The sequence below is a fragment of the Notamacropus eugenii genome, chromosome 1 (assembly GCF_028372415.1).
Source record: "Notamacropus eugenii isolate mMacEug1 chromosome 1, mMacEug1.pri_v2, whole genome shotgun sequence".
NCBI lineage: Eukaryota > Metazoa > Chordata > Mammalia > Diprotodontia > Macropodidae > Notamacropus > Notamacropus eugenii.
The window spans coordinates 642,453,030-642,470,165 of NC_092872.1; the positions used below are offsets into that span (position 1 = coordinate 642,453,030).

At 36.7% G+C, this 17,136-nt stretch overlaps 1 protein-coding gene across 1 annotated transcript in view; it reads right to left on the bottom strand.

The window, feature by feature from the left end:
• Positions 1–17,136, bottom strand: part of B3GNT2 (UDP-GlcNAc:betaGal beta-1,3-N-acetylglucosaminyltransferase 2) — a 32,531-nt gene that overhangs the window by 3,515 nt on the left and 11,880 nt on the right. The window lies entirely within an intron of this gene.

Here is a 17,136-nt window from a genome sequence, read left to right on the forward strand (position 1 = left end):
TGAGAGGTTAAGCGCTATCATTATCTTACAAACAAGGGAAGCGAGGCAAGCACAAGTGAAGTGATTTGTCCAGTCACACAACACAGCAAGTACCTGAGATCAGATTTACACTTTGGTCTTCCTGACTACAGGCCCAGAGCTCTAGCCACTTCCATCAATCTACCAACATGTTACTAGGAGCAGAGAGAGGAAAGGATTAAAAATTTTAAAATAGATCTGAAAATGCTTGGTGAGAAACTCCTTATTTACAATAGAGGCATAGTGGGAGGGAGAGGAAAGAGAAATAATATATGGACTTCAATGATTTGTGCCATTCTGTGAATCTGTTCAATCAGATAATTGTTCCTACAGTTGCTAAAATGAAGGTATCTATTAATAAAATCTGAGTAGTTAATTTTATTGGAAAATGAAGGTAGAGTATGCTAAAGAAGATTCAAAAGTGACTTTTTGTGTATGTGAGGGGAGGAAATTGACATATTTATAAGGACTGTAATTCATTTCCGTAATATTTTGAATGTGCACTGTTTATGACTGCATGTTAATTATAACTTTAAATTCCTTCATAAGGTAAAGGCTAAAGAAATGGAATAGATGTTTAAACAGTCACAGAATCTCAGAACTGCAAAGGGAAATTAATATGAACTAGTTCAAGGGTGGGGAACCTGTGTTAAGGTCAGACTGAATCCAAATTTTATGGAAAAAATTTGTACATACTTTTTAAAATATTAAAAATATTTGTGTATTTTAAAAATATTAACAAATATGTGTACTTCATGCTCCTTTCTAACATCTACTATACAAAAAGCCCCAAATAAAAACAGTGTCTAGCAAAAAGCACAAAATCCCAGTGGTCCTTCACTATTCTCTTTGAAATTAGAGGCAGTAAGGTAGAGTGGCAAATTCACCGGACTCAGGAGTTAAAAGATCTGGATTTATCAGAATTCTGAAAGAATCATCTTTCATGTGGGGATAACAAATACTTCCATACGCCATGACTGTTGTGAGAAAATCACCCTAGAAACTGGAAGGCTGTTATTAGGGACTAAGAAGCTCAAACTCCAGGGAGGTCATTACTTTTGCTCTCTGGATATTGCTTTAGGTATGAGCAAGTGCTTTGGCTGAAACAATAAGCATTACAACTCCTTTTACTATCAGCTGACACATAGTGCTTTTTGATTAACAAAGCATTTTACATGCCTCATCATTTATAACCTTAGCATTTGGGGTTTAACAATAACCTGTAAGAAAGAGAATGCCATTTCTGCTTCCTCATGCCACACATGCCATACTCTAATGTTAAAATTCAAATGTGATGGGGGGTTCCACTATCACTGATAGAGAGAAGTTTGTTGTAGAAAATTCTACATTTTTTCCATTTTTGGTTGTTTTCTGTCCTTTAGATTTCAGCCTAAAATGCCCTCAGGATGATCTGGCTTAAACGAATCTTTTACCAAGCTTCCTATAAACAAAAGTTCCCCTCCACTGCTTCTATGTTTTATGAAGCAATACTGCTCATAATCTTCAGCCATTGACCTCTGTAAGATTTTTACAAACTAACAACTGTATATCTGTCCTCTCATTTACAATAAAACCCTTAGAAATGAAATTGCCTACACTCATTGCCTCCTATTTTACATTTATTATTAAATACTATGTATCATGTATTAAATCTGAATACTTAGAAATGGATTGCTTACCACCTCAGAGAGGGGAGAGGAGGAGGGAAAGAAGGATAGAATTTGGCACTCAAAACTTAAAAAAAAAAATTGACATGTTAAAAGAATTATTTTAACATTGGAAGAAAAAATAGAAGTAATGATCGCTAAAAGCCCACATGGTTTCATTAAGAAAAGAAGACTACAAGGTCATTTCCCTTTTTGACAGGGTTAATAGATTAGTAGATCTTAGGTATTTGACTCAATTGAAATATTTATAAAACACCAACTATGAAAGTTACTATAGAGGGTACTTAATAAATACTATAGGCATAACTAGATTTTAGCAAGGAATCTGACAATTCTCTTATAATATTCTAGTGGGTAATTAAGGAAAGATGTGACCTGGATGCCAGTCCAGTTGGGAGATTGACTTAGAAATAATTGAGTGATCAAATAACAATATGGAGGAAAGGTTCTGGTGGAATGCCCTAGGAAATGGCCTTGGCTTTGTTTTGTTCAAATTTTTATCAACAAATAAAACATAGATGACACAAAACTGCAATGGATTGCAGCCAAACCATTGGATAAAAGAATCAGGATGAGAAAAAGATATAAAAAGCTATAATGTTAGGTCAAACAATAAGATTAAATTTAATACAGATAAAGTTAAAATCCTATTTGGAGGAAAAAAATAAAGGATATAAATGTGACATGCATAAAGATAACATCCTACATGTAGAATTTTAAAGTAAGGTCTTACATTTGGAAATATATAAATATATATATATTATGTAAATATAAGATAAGAGAGATATAGTTAGGAACAGTTCAAAAGAAAAAGATCTTGAGGACCCAGTGACATGAAAGCTCCATGAGTCAACCATGTGACATGATACCAAAAAAAAAAAAGCCTTATGAAATGTTAGGCTGCATTAAGAGGCCCTAAGTCCCTAAGGGTTGTAACAATCCTGGTGTACTTGGCCCTGATCAGACTTCTGCTGTATCCTGTTCACTGCTGGTGGCCACATTTTAGGAAAAGATAAACTGGCGTGAGTCCAAAAGAATGTTACCAAGATGAAAGACTAGAAACCATGCTACGTGAGAAACTGTTTGACTTAGAGAAGAAAACACTTAGAAGGTACATGCAAGCCATCTTCAATTATCAAAAGTAGTATCATACGGAAGAGGGCCAAGAGCAAGCGTAACTGATAGAAGGTAAAAAGAGGCAGATTTAGGCTAACACTAAGGGAAGACATCCTAGAAATTCTAATGGTCCAAAAGCCAAGAGGCCTGACTTGGTGGAGAGTGAATTCTCTAACCACACAGGTCTTTTCCATTCAAAACTGAATAGTCACTTGTCTAGGATATTCAAACCTTCCTATGATGAGCCTTCCAATTCTGTGATTCTGAGAGATGATACCTTGGAATAGTGACAGTGAATGCAAATGCTTTGGAAGGAAGTCCAGAGAGAAGAGGGGTGAGATTAGATTTGTAAATTAACAAGGAACTAGAGGGAAAAAAAACCAGTAGAGCACATCACAGAAGTCAAGGAAGAAGGATTAATTAGTCAATTGTATCAGGTATTGTAGACAGGTAAAGAGGATGATGACTGAAGAAAGTCCACTAGATATGATGATAAAGGGGTTCATTAAGTGAGCAAACATTTTCTCTAGTGATAAGAGGGAAATGTCCGTTCAGAGGGAACACGTAGTAAGTGAATGGGTAATCAGAAAAGGAAATTTTTCCCTAATTTGCAGTAAATTAAAAAGGAGAAATATAAGAAGAAACTTCTAATTTCAAGGGAAGATGGGTTGTTAGTTGCACTCACAGAGTATTGATTGGAGAGTCTGAAAAACCTGTGCTCGCTAGCTGTGTGACCCTGGGCAAGTGACCTAATTTTTAGCTTCAGCTTGCTCATCTATAAAACAGAAGAGGAGAACCTAACATTTAGAGTTATCATAAGGATCAAAAGAGATAGTACATGTATACTTGTTTTGTAAGTCTTAAAGCTTTTTTAAATATTATTATTAATACTTAGAGCTATTATTAATAATATGGCTACCTTAGCATATCTGTAACAACATGGAAAAAAGTCAGTGGGGAAAGAAATTAAAAATATAGAATTACTGGTTGCTGGAACAAGAGTTTGGAGGAGGTAGATAGGGAATAGATCAATAACACAGGTATAAGGGTTAGCCTTGACAAGTAATAGGACTTTATTCTTTGAAAAACCTTATCCTTTGAAAAAAGAATATGAGAGAATGAATGGGTAGAGACACCCAGAATTTTTAAGCATGTGATAATCTAAGAAGGCTCACAACAGATGGCCTGAGGAATGATTAACTTGAGAGGGGAAACAGGTGCTTTAGGGAATTAAATATGGAATGACTTAAGTGGACAATCAAGTCATTTCTGAGCAGGTGAAAGAGACTCATCTGAAGTTTTGCTTAAATTTATAATGAATTAAAACACCTTTATTTGAGACTTTCACTAGTAATGCTCAGTAGTCAAGAAACAGGATCAGAGAAATTAAATTATAAGGGTTATCCACAATTAAGGATCAGCAGAACAGGAATGGTGGAAAATCAGGGGGATTTTTAAGATGCCAGTTAATGATGACTTCTAGTATAATAAAGTACAGTATGGTTTCACAAAGTGTTCATATTCCAGAAGTTATCATAACTCATTCCTATTTGGCCCCTTTTTCTTCCCTGTAGTTCCAAAGTGCTGAATAAAAATTTTTCACCTTACGAACTATTTATAAACTGATTATTTATATTTAATTTCCTTTGCTTAAATCTGCATCTGTAACCAACAGAAATTACTTGAAATCCTTCTAAGTTCTGAATTACACTAAAACCACTGAACTGACTGGAATCATCCTATTTTCTGCTCCATATCATTCTATCACAGATTGCAGCTGACCCTGGGTTCTCGAAGTCTAAGTCAGAAGGGTAGAAACAGGTCTTAACCTAGTTGGGCAGGCCTTAAGTACTGCTGGTCCAAGGGCATCATTTTTATTCTAGCTAAATAAAGAAAGGTTCATCAACATGTTAGCTGCAGGCTGATGAATTTTATGCCAAAGAAACTTTTAAACACCATTTAGTAAAGCATGAAGGGATTGTGGGTTGAATTGCATTATCCTCAACAATGAAAACATGAATTCTTGGAGTACTGAACTACATGGAACATTTTTGAATAAAAAACTTTGAATACAAAATACTTTTGAAATCAATTAACCTAGACTGAGCTCCCTGAGAGAAGTACCAAGCATTTGACTTTTTGTATGCCCAGATCTTAGCACTGTACTTGGCACATCCTAGGCACTTAATAAATACTAACTGACTGATACCTACCAAGCAATAGGCACAAGGTTGATTAGCTTGTGAAACTGCTAGAGATCACATGGTCTAGTGAAAGTACAAGTATGCTAGGATTCAGAACTATCACATCTTAGAGTTGGAAGAGATCTTAGAAGCTGTCAGGTTTACACTCACAAGAATCTCCTCTCTACATCTGTAGAAAGTGGTTACTCAGCTCTGAGACCTGGGGTGGCAAACTACCACCAAAGCATCTCACTCCACTTTTAGATATTTCTAATTCTTAGAAAGTTTTTTTTCTCTCAAGGCAAAAATTTTGTCTCTTTGCAACTTAAACCCACTGCTGATAATTCTGTTGTCTGAGGTCATGCAGAACTTGCCTGATCCCTCCTCTACTTGGAATCAGAAAAACTTGAACTGTAATTCAGACTCAGACATTTACTAGTTTTCAGCCATTTGGCAAATCACTTAATCTCTCTTAGTCTCAGTTTTCTCATCTATAAAATGGGGGAAATAGTACCACTATCTCACAAGGTTGCCAGCAGTTCACAAGCATTTCCCATCCACAGACACTATGCTAAGAGGATCATAGGAGAATATGTACAGTGGTCGGCAAACTTTAAAGGATTCTATAAATTGCTAGCTGCTTATCATCATTATTACTATTCCTGTTTTGTTGTTCTTGGAAGGCAACTATCCTGCCCTCCCTAAGCCTTAAAGCTCTCCAGTTTCTTCTAGCAAGCTTTGTAGGATTTCCAGTGCCCTAACTCTCATAGTTGCCCTCCTCCGTATCTGCTCCCAATACTCCAGTCATGAGCTGAACCAGCCTTAGGTAATCTTGAACTGGCATAGCAGCCACTAACTAGCCATATCACTTCAGGAATGCAACTTGTCCTCTCTAGATCTCAGTTTCTCCATCACTAAAATAAGTCCCAAAGCTTCTTTCTTATATTTTAGAATTCTATGTACACTCATATAAGCATCTGCAGTTATAATAATTAGGTTAAAAATTAGAAAAGCATACCCTTTGACTCAAAAGCCTAACTGCTAGGAATATACCCTGAAGTGATCAATGATCAATACCCCATAGATGCCAAAATATTTACAGTGGCACTTTTTGGTAGCAGCAGAAAACTGAAAACAAAGTACATGCCGATCAGTCATGGAATGTTTACACAAGTTCTTGTAGCGATCTAAATTTAATGTAATCTTACTGTGGTGTAAGAAATTATAAAAAGTAAATTAAGAGGGGGAGATCTATTGAACCAAAGCAAAATGAAGTAAGTAGAATCAGGAAAACAGTGTACAGTTTCTTAACAATGGAAATGCAAAGAACGATAACCAAAATTTACTGCTGTGAAATTATCATGATCAATCTGTACTTCCAAAGAAGAGATAAGAGAAGGCACCTCCCTTCCTCTCTCTCTTTTTTTTTAACAGAGATAGGGAATGACCATGCATATGAAAAACTGCAAATATAATGTCACTTTCTTGATATATTGGTTACTTTTCCTATAAACTTTTTTCTCTTTTTCATTTTTTGGAAAAAAAAGAATAGCTTTCTGAGAGGAGGGGGAGGAGGGATATTTTGAGAAATATAAGGGATATACAAACATAAGATATCAATAAAAGTTCATTTTTTAATAATCAAAAGAGCTTCAAGTCCTTGCAACAACATTATACGTTGCAGGATAAGAAGGTTAACTACTTTAGAGGTTGTAAATCCAGGATCTTTACCATATGGTACTTTTTCTGCATTATGCTATATCTAGAGGCATCCTACTCCATTACCATGACAGACTACATGGCCAACTGAGATACTTAATTCTTCAACAGGAAAATAATGGCAAAAGCGTGTAAATGACACAAAGAGAGTATAATTTATTCATCAACTAGGAGAAGTTTGTTCAGCCTGTTCTTTACTCCCATCTCACCACATCTACACATCTCCATGTGCCAGGAGGACGCAGAAGTGGCCCTCTGTGCCCACATGGCAGTCCAAACAATGTCCCCAGGAGCAACCTTTTCTTTTTCCTTGTAATTTCTTTGCCTTGTACTGCCGCAAAGGTTCTGGGAGCAAGACAACTCTCAGAACACATGGCAGAGCTCTTGAAGGACAACCTGCTCCTACCTGTAACCCTCGTGCAGTACCTGTGGGGGAAGGGGGGACAGTATCAACTAGCAAAAGTCTGGAGCTTATTCTTAGCTCATACAAAAGACCTACTCACAGGGGCTGGAGAGGGTAGCAACACTTTGGGCATCTTTCCATCCCCAACATATCAGTTATTCTTCTCTGTTCCTCACCTCTGTCCTACTCTGACCCTTCAACTAAAAAAAGAACAAATACTATGATGAGTCAGGGGGTAGGAAGAAAGAGGAACACTAGTTTGAGAAAAGTTATCTATTCCTTCCCTAGATATGGCTTTTGTTTGAAGTTAAAACTGCCCTCTTTATCTCACTGGGGTTGAAAGAGGAGTATCAAAGTACAGAAAGAAAGTAAAACCTAGTTTAAAAAAAATCTATTCTCTTCCTCCTCAAATTTTTCTAGATCCCTCACAAAAATCTTAGGAATTGGAAAGCTCACAAATCATCTAGTTCAGTCTGGACCTGAATAAGAATACGCTCTAGCACCTACCCAAAATGGTGATCTAGCCTTACCTTGAAGACCTCTTTGCAACGGTGAACAGTTCCCATCCACATCTTACCTTGTATCATACTCACTGAATACAAAACATATCTCTCTCCCAGCAGAATCAAAGCTCTAAGCATTGGACTGACTGAATCCTTGGGTTTTTATTTTTATGTAAACAATGTAAGGTTTCAAGAAGATGAGTGGTCAAAATATGAGTTATCTTTTATCTCTGTAACCCTAGTCCAGTGTCTAGCATATTTTTAATGTTTCCTAAACTATGTTCTAAAGATGCAAGGAATAAGCATTATTACACAATATCCAATGACTCAATTCATTTCTAAATTTGTAACCTTTTTTTGCAGGGCATTCACTAGGGCAGGGGTTAATATTTTGTGTGTCATCGACCCCTTCTCAGAATAACATTTTTAACAATAAAACTAAATACAGATTATAAAGGAACTCAATTATACTGAAATTGCTATTAAAAACATTTTTTTTAAGTTCAAAAACTCCAGGATAAGAACCGTTGAACTAGAGCTAAATTATATTAGTCACAGCCAATATCAGCATTATCTGGAAAGTCCTCTTAGTCAACTTTTCAAAAAACTAATAATGTGGCTTTGCTTTATAATCAATCTTAGTGAGACCTCCTCACCCTCACAGATGAGTGATAACTGTTAGTATAAAGTGACATTAATCACTTATGTATTCATTTGTTAAGCACCTACTATGTGCGAGGCACTGTGCTAAGCACTCAGGATATAAAGGAGACAAAAGACAGTCTCTGACCTCAAGAAGCTTACACGCTAACGGAGAAGACTACAAGACAATACTTAAATATATAAAAAAGCAAGCTATAGGATAAATAGGTGGGATCAACCCCATTCAAAATGTGAAAATGCAGCCATGGACCAAAAAACTCTATTTGAAATTAGATGGATTGTTTTCCAAATGGTACTGACTTAGGACTTTTGTGTAAATTACTATGCTCCTATGCTATATAAAGTGAAGGTATCTTTTCATCCCCTTCAAGCTTTTAACTCTCCTAGTTTCTCCACTCCTTTTCTGTTAATTCCCTGTCATTTATACTCCTCAGGGTATCGAGTTCTTCCCATTCCCTGGACTATGTCCAAGGTAGTAAGTATAAGTCGATGAGACAGGAAAGGACAAAAATTGAGGCCAATTCAAATATTTATTTAATGCTTACTATTTGTGCAAAACACTGCACCAGGCAAGAGAGATATAAAAGTGAAAAATAACAGCTCCCACCCTCAAGGAGCTTATTACATTCTATGGAGAGAACACAGTAGAGTGTGATGAGAACAAAGAAGATGTACGTAAAACTGAAAAATCCATACAGAAATGTCTAGCAGTCAGTGTAAGAGTGATCAGGGCAAAATACTAGGACTATGAATAGATCTGGAAGTCATCTATGCAGAAATAACTGATCCCATTGGAAATAGATGCAACCACCAATGGAGAGAGTCTAAACAAAAGGACTGAGGACAAAGCAAAGAGCAAGGGGAGATACCTACATTGAAGCTGGAGCGAAGAAAAAGCAAAAGACGTAGGAGAAAAGTGGTTAGATACGTAGGACAAAGGCCAGGAGAAAGCAGTGTCACAGAAACTAAAGGAGGAGAGAATTTAGTCCAAAATATATGTCACTGAAGTCAAAGAGGAGGAGAACTGAGAAAGAATGCCCTCGTATCTAGCACTTGTCATCAATGGTATCCTCTAAAAACACAAATTCGGTAGAGGAGGGAGGTTTAGGTAGGATTGATTTCTTGTCTGAATCTGCAGAGATAACCTGGTGGTTTATCACACCTTTGCCCAGGATAGTGGGGTTAAGGTAGCACATGCAAGCTAAGGTTGCTCCTCAACAGCAAACAGAACAAATGTTCATTTCCTGCCTGCCAGACTTTTAGCTCTGATCAAGCTACTTCCAAATACTACTCCCAACCATCCAGTCTTCTGACTCAACACTTTGACTTCCCTGAAGTACATAGTGTCTCAACTTTCCCACAAAACTTCCACTAGCCTATGTGTTAACTTCCTTATTTGAAAGATTGTAGGTCACTGCCCCACTTCAAAGTAACTCCTGACTCATCTGCTGCAATATATTTCTCAGCAGTCTACTCTAAAACTTGTTTGACACCATCGCTGCAACTTCAGCTTTCACCCCTCAGCTACAACTTTCCCAAGATGCAACTTCAACAAATATTTTTGGGCAGCTACTAACTTCATGCAATACTAAGCTCTAGGGAGATGCAAAGATTAAATAAGACGTGGTCTCCATCCTCATGGACCTTACATATACAAATCAAAATAATGCAAAATGAAACAAGATATATGTAAAGGAGGTAGCAAACCAAGCATTATATATGAACCAAGAGGTGAAGGGGGGCCAGGATCGGATTGCAGAAGACTTTATGGAAGAGATGGCTTTTGAATTTGGTCTTAAAAGAATGATTAGGATTTCAGCTAAGAAAGATGGGAGAGGGAAGTGTAGGCAAGAGCTGTCATTCATTCAACAAACGTACTAAATACCTATTGGGTAAAGGTATTGTGCTACACACAATTTTAGGGACACAAAGATATATTCAACACAGACCTTGCTTTCAAAGACCTTAAAACATAATGAGAAAAACAGACTAGTTATGTCTCCTTAAGTCATTGACCTATCTGAGCCTCTGTTTCTTTATGTGCTAATTGAGGTGGGATTGATCTCTAAGATTCCTTCTAGCTCCAACTACCTTTATGGACCCTTTATTTCACGTATGTTAAACTGTGTAAAAGGGAGACATAATTACAAAAGATGTTTATAGGCAAAAGAAATTTGAGGAAGGTTAAAATCACTTGACCAAAATCACGAGACTAAATGGAAGGAAGGCTGGGTTAGCAGCAATACAAGTAAAATAAAGGCTCCCAACCACTTGTTTGAACCGATCTTGGCATTCTTCAGAGCAGAGTATGAGAATTGGGCAGCAAACTCACCATAGTCCTTACAATTTAATAAATATTCCCTAGCACCTACTACATGCTTAGACCTGTGCTAGGTTCTCACTGTGATAGCAGAATAAGTCAAGGACACCATTAGGGAGACAATGAAAAAGTAAACAACTTCTTATTTCAAACATCCAGGTAAAAGAAGAAACTGTCTCCTAGGTTGCAGGTGGGATCATAATCAAGCTTTTGTGTAAGGAAGCATAGGTTTGGATAGTGTCAGTCTGAAGGCTGGGAGATCCCCAGAGAGGATACAGAACTAAAACTAGTATGGGGCAAAAGGATGTCTTCTGTATATTCCACCTTGAATTTACCATGAATTAATTTGCAAAAATAAACATATGCCATACTACATTTTAGAGCCTAGAGAGTAGAAAAACTAATAGGGTATTAAATCCCAAAAAGGGGAATTAAAATTTAGTCTAGGTAGACTAAGCTATTTGAGGTTCAGAGGGTTCCTTCTTCAATTCTCTGATATCACTCACTTTCCCTAACCTGCTTTTTCTACCTACTTATTGATGTTAGCTGTATATTGTAGGTCTGCTCATAACAAAATATTCCTCTCCTTCTTGGCTCCATTTTTTCCCTTAAAGGAAGCAAGATACTTCCTCCCTTACCCTTGTCTGGGTAATACTTGAAGGAACTCTGACAACTATCTTCCTTCCTTTCTTTAAAAAGCTCAGGGATTTTGCCAGGGTATTCCCTTCACTAACACAAATCACAACCTCTCTACAGTACTTCATGGGTTGTTGTGGCTGATAAATTCACCTCCCACTCTACCAACCCGATGATGTGCCCTTCTGGTCCTCCAACAACAAGCACTGTGTCTGTCACTGAGCTTGTACTCAAATCTAAGTTTCCAGATTCTGGGATTTGCAAAAATTTGAACTCTACTGACACAGCCTTTGAGAATTCAACCTCAATAGCATGACAAGAAAGAATAAGGCTTTGCTTCAGCAACTCCCATAACAGGAAAGGACACAAGAAAAGTAGAGTTGTACGCTATGTGCTAATGGAACAGAAGAGTATATTGGGGGAAAGGACATGAAGTGATTACAACATCTTAGAGAGAAAAATACTTTTGTCTGTTAATGCCATTAGGTTCAAAGGACATTTATGGAGCACCTACATGCAAGGCAAGGCAGTTAGGTGGCACAGAATATAGAGGGCTGGGCCCGGAGCCAGGAAGACTTATCTTCCTGAGTTCAAATCTAGCCTCAGACACTTACTAAGTGACCCAGGGCAAGTCACTTAAGCCTGGTTTGCCTCAGTTTCCTCATCTGGAGAAGGAAATGGCAAACCACTCCCCTATCTTTGCCAAGAAAATACCAAATGGGGTCATGAGGAGCTAGATACGACTGAAATGACTCAACAACACATGGAAGGCACTCTGCTGTACCAAGAGAATGGATTAGAGAAATGTTTCTTGAAAATACTGACTTGCCAGCTGTCAACAACCAAACAATGCAAGTCAGGATTAAGAGTGACTATAAAGAAATGACTGACTTCACATTATATAACCTCATCCTTTTTCAAAATAGCTGCCACTCAACCAGCCAAAGGTCAAATACACTTGCTCTGCTTTTGCAGACTCTAATTGATCAGTGACTTAGAAAAGAAATCATTCAGATTTTCTTAAAAATGAACCAAACATGTAAGAGTCATTAACACTTAACCAGAAGATGATATCTGTATTTCAGATAAGAATGTTATCACTCAATTAGCACCTGATCCAGAGTTGGATGGATCCCCATATCCTTTTACCTCAACCAAGAAGCAAGGCCCCTTCCTAATTAAAAGATCTAGCTTCACATATGTATTCAGGAGTTCTTAGAAAATCTAGGACTGAAAAACTCTTTAGAGAGGAAAAACAAGAATTCTTCAAGCACTTACAAGAGGAAAAAAAAAATACTGTTTTACTGCAGAGCTACAATATGGGAGACAACCGCTTTCCTGTCTGTGGAGAATATTAAATAGGTGACTTCCTCAAGGTCTGACAGTTATTTTTAGAAAACAAAAATTCAGTGCAGTCCTTCCTGAACATCTTAATACGCTCATAAGAGTTTACTGGACTTTGTATCTGCACTCTGTTTCACTTTGAACAAGCAGCTGGAGGAGGCAGGTGGATATTTTTATCACACATCAATTTTCTAATGTTACAGATAAGGATAGACTTGAAGGATTCTTTGAAAGTATTACAAGAAAGACTAGGAGTTGACTGATGCAGTCAGTCAATTGTCAAAGAGCATTTATTAAGCACCTACTATGTGCCAGGCACTCTCTAAGCACTTTTTTTGGGGGGGAAGCCCAGCACTCTACCACAGGAGACAAAAGAAAGGCAAAATAAGTCCTTGATCAAGGGCTCAAAGTCTACCAATTGTAACTTTAGAAAACAGATAATGATGCCTGCTTCCTCTCCTGCCTATCAGAAGGGAAGGGTAGACTAGAGGTCTGCTTTCAGACATGACAAGTGTGCTGATTTGTTCAATGAAGCATTCTACAGTGGAGAGAAATCAGTGACAAGCTATTATTTTTTAAAATTTTTAATTAGAAGATTTTTTTTAAAAAAATCAATAAAACAGTAGAAAAAACTGGAGGATGGCTATTTGATTCAAACTTCTAAACATGCCGTTCAGTCGGAAGAGATAATATAAACCAGTTCCAATACTGTAATCTCAGGAACACAATCAACCATAAAAAAAAAAACCACTCAGTGTGCCTGTGTACTTTGAATTCTTGTATACAGAGTCCAACTGGACAAATTCAGTATCTCCAAACATATTCCATATTTCCTACCACTAAAGTCTTTTTTCCAAAGCTGGTTCTTTCTTATTCCTGGCATGCCCTCCTACTTGCCTCCATTTTCACTTGTCACAATCTTTTGCAGATAATCTTTGCCTTTTATATCTCCATAGTTACAAATTATCTTTTTTTCTTTGGACCTTGCATAGCACCTTGCACCTCTCTTATGTAATTCTTTTTTTCTATCTTGTACTATAGTTATTTATTATATTTAATGATGCTACAAAGAATAAAAAACCTGTAGACCTAATGTCTTTCACATGTGTGTATGTATGTATTCTATCACTATTTTTCAAATATTTAACTGCTGCTGTGACATATTAAATACAAATTCAAGTTCATAGTACCTTTTTGGCATCCTTTACCTATACAATTAAGAGATACAGTTAGAATTTATACTGTTACCTCGAGGGATGAAGGGGAATGCAAGAAATTTTTTCAGGGCTAAAAAAAGGTCTTCTCATTTTAAAAGGTCAAGAATGACAATTACAGGTAATAAATGCCTAGGAGTCCAGAAGCAGGCAACATAACAAGTTGAGAAAGGCCTCAGGGAAGATGTAGAATTTGAAAGGACTTTCAAGGTAGGATTAGGCTTAGATAAGAAAGGGGAGGAGCAGAGCATGGCAAGCTAGGGGAATGAAATAAGACCTAAGAGGCAGGAATCCACATTTACTATTCATAGGAATGCTAAGCAGACCAGTTTAAGCTGGGAGTAAAAGGACCAGAGAGAGAAGGGAGACAGAAGTTAGAAAGAACGGGGTGGGCCATACATGCCATAAGGAAAATATTAAGGCAAAGTATTTAAGTTTGAGAAATTATTTTGCCCAAAGATGATAAAATTACAATTCCTTTGCTAAAATTTGAGAGAAGTGAAGGAGGAAGCACACTTCTAAGTACAAGTTGTTTTTAAGAAGCAATTACATCACTAAATAGGTTAAAACTCTATGCTCAGATCACACTAAAAGTATCTCTGACAGAAGTGTTTGTTCTCAGGTTGCACATCATGCAGAACTCACAGCGCAGAAAGGGAGTAGCAAATTTTCAGGCAAAGTTCAAAGTTAAAGCGTACATCTTTCTGCTAAATACAATAGTATCAACCAAAATGACAGTATCAGGCAGTTTTCATCAACTATTTTCTGGGACCATATTTTGCCAGGTAGGAGTAGGGTGTTAACGTGGGCAGTGGTCAGGAAGTATCTATTGTGTTGAAACTAAATGTAGCAACCAAAAACAAATAGAAAAAGTTTTGTGAAATAACCCAAAAATGAATCAGAAGAATAGAATATACACTATGATTACATGGGAAGGGAAGGGAATGACACCTACTAGGTGCCAGGCACTGTTCTAAGCATTTTATCCTATTTAATCCTCACAACAATTTTGCAGTTGAGGAAGCCAAAGCAGACAAAGGTTAAGTGACTTGCCTAGGATCACAATATTAGTATGTATCTGAGATCCCATATGAACTCAGATCTTTCTGACTCCAGGCCCAGAACCCTTGATATTCTGGACCTTTTGTTCTTCCAAATGAATTTTGTTATTATTTTTTCTAGCTCTATAAAATTATTCTTTGATAGTTTGATTGGTATGAGACTGAATAGTAAATTAACTTGATAGAACTGTCATTTTTATTATATTGGCTCAACCTACATCAGGAGCTTAGATCTGTCTTTGTTTGAAAAGTTCAGAGAAAGTGAAGCTGACATTACCCAATTCTACCTCACTTAAATCCAACTCATGCACAAGTCAAGACATCACCTCTTTGAAAATGAAGGGTGAACATCAGCAATGCCTCTAAGGAATGGGACTAAAATAGACAAAGAATCCTGATGGAGATTCAGAGAGAGTAAAAAGTTGTTATACATTAAAACACACTAATTTAGATTTATTGGCTGTATTGAATGCTAACATAAATGATATAAAATGAATATTTTTTAAAAAGAAATTATTGTACATGATAGTGCCTACAGAAAGAATAAGCAAGAAATTTATTGAGAAATAAAGGTTGAAGAGAAGGGATTTAAAAGGAGTAATACAGTATAACACTTAGAATGTGTAATATGAAATTGTTTGCAACGTATACATTTTTCAAATGCTATATATTGAGTCATTTAAAAGTTCTATTTTCAGACCAATGAATTACATTTGTATTTGTTTAGTCAGATTTTGGCTAAGGCATTGAATATTATCAGTATTGAAGAAAAAACAGCATGAACAATGAAGTTTAAATACATATAACTTTTAGTCAGTGTTAAAGACTTCCCCAACAAAACCTTTTTTCCACAAGTTGTTAACCCAGAGCAAAAATACTGAATGATTTTTTCATTTCCCAATATTTATTCAGAAAGATTGACTAGTTAACAAATTGCAAAAGTCAGAAGCACCTATATATTTCATAGGTAAATGAGGTGCCAAATTTTTAACAATTAACCACATTACTTAGACACACTAATATTTCAAATAATTCAACAGACCTTAGCACTCTGCCTGGAAAATAATAAGCACTAAGTAATGCCTGTGGATTGACAGACTCTTGATCTCACTGATATAGGGACTCACTCCATTTATATGGTGGAGAGTATTAGACTAGGTGACCTCTTATGGTTGCTTACAATTCTAAATCTATGATCATCTCATAAGGTCATGAAATTTTCAAGAATACTATCAATAAGGCTACACTCCCAAAGAAATCAAAAAAATTCTCTTCTTGGTCAGATTTAAAAATAGATAAATTTTTCATTCTGGTACAAAAATATTTATAGTTGCTCTTTCTGCAGTAACAAAGAATCAGAAAATAAGGGGATAGCCATCAACTGGAGAATGGCTGAACAAATCATGGTATATATGAATATAATGGAATATTATTGTGCCAAAGAAATGATGAAGGTGTTGGTTTCAAAGAAAGCTAGGAAGGTTTTACGAACAGAAGATGATTGACGTGGAAAGACTTAAACTTTGATGAATGAAATGGCCAAGCATGACCCCAGAAGACCAGAAAGTAACCATGCAGCTCCCCACCTGTTGAAGGAGATCATAGACTCAAGATGCAGAATGAGAAATGTATCTATTTTGGGATCTGGCCAAAAAGGGGATCTGTTTTGCTTGACCATGCATAATTGTTGTAAGGAGTTCTGTTTTTCTTTTTTTTTTTTTCAATTGAGGGGAAAGAGGAGAGGGGATGTTCTGGATTGGATCTGACTGACTCAGGCCAGTCCCCAGGTAATCCTCAAGACCCAATCAAACCTCATAGATAGTTTCAATACTTTTTTTTAGGCAGCAGTTAAGTACTGTAATGGAGAGAGTACTAGATGTGGGAATCTCAGGAAAACCCAAATTCAAATCTACCACATAATAGCTGTGTGACCTAGGGCAAGTCACCTAACCTGTCTCAAACTCACTTTCTTCTTCTGTAAAATGTGGATAAATAGATAGATAAATGAATGAAGATAAATAAACCAAAAACTCTTTGGGGTCTTCAATAATTCTTTTTAAGAGTGGAAACAAGCTGCGGAGGGGAGAAAACATCGTGAACCACAAGTCTCTCCTGACTCTAGTCCATCCTCTACTCAGTTGCCAAAGTAATTTTCATAAATGCAGGTCTGACCAAGTCACTCTCAACTACTCAATAAACTTCAGTGGCTCCCTATCAGCTCCAGGATCAAATGTTCTATCCTATGTTTGGTGTTCAAAGATTTTAGTAATCTGTGCCTCCCACTTCCAC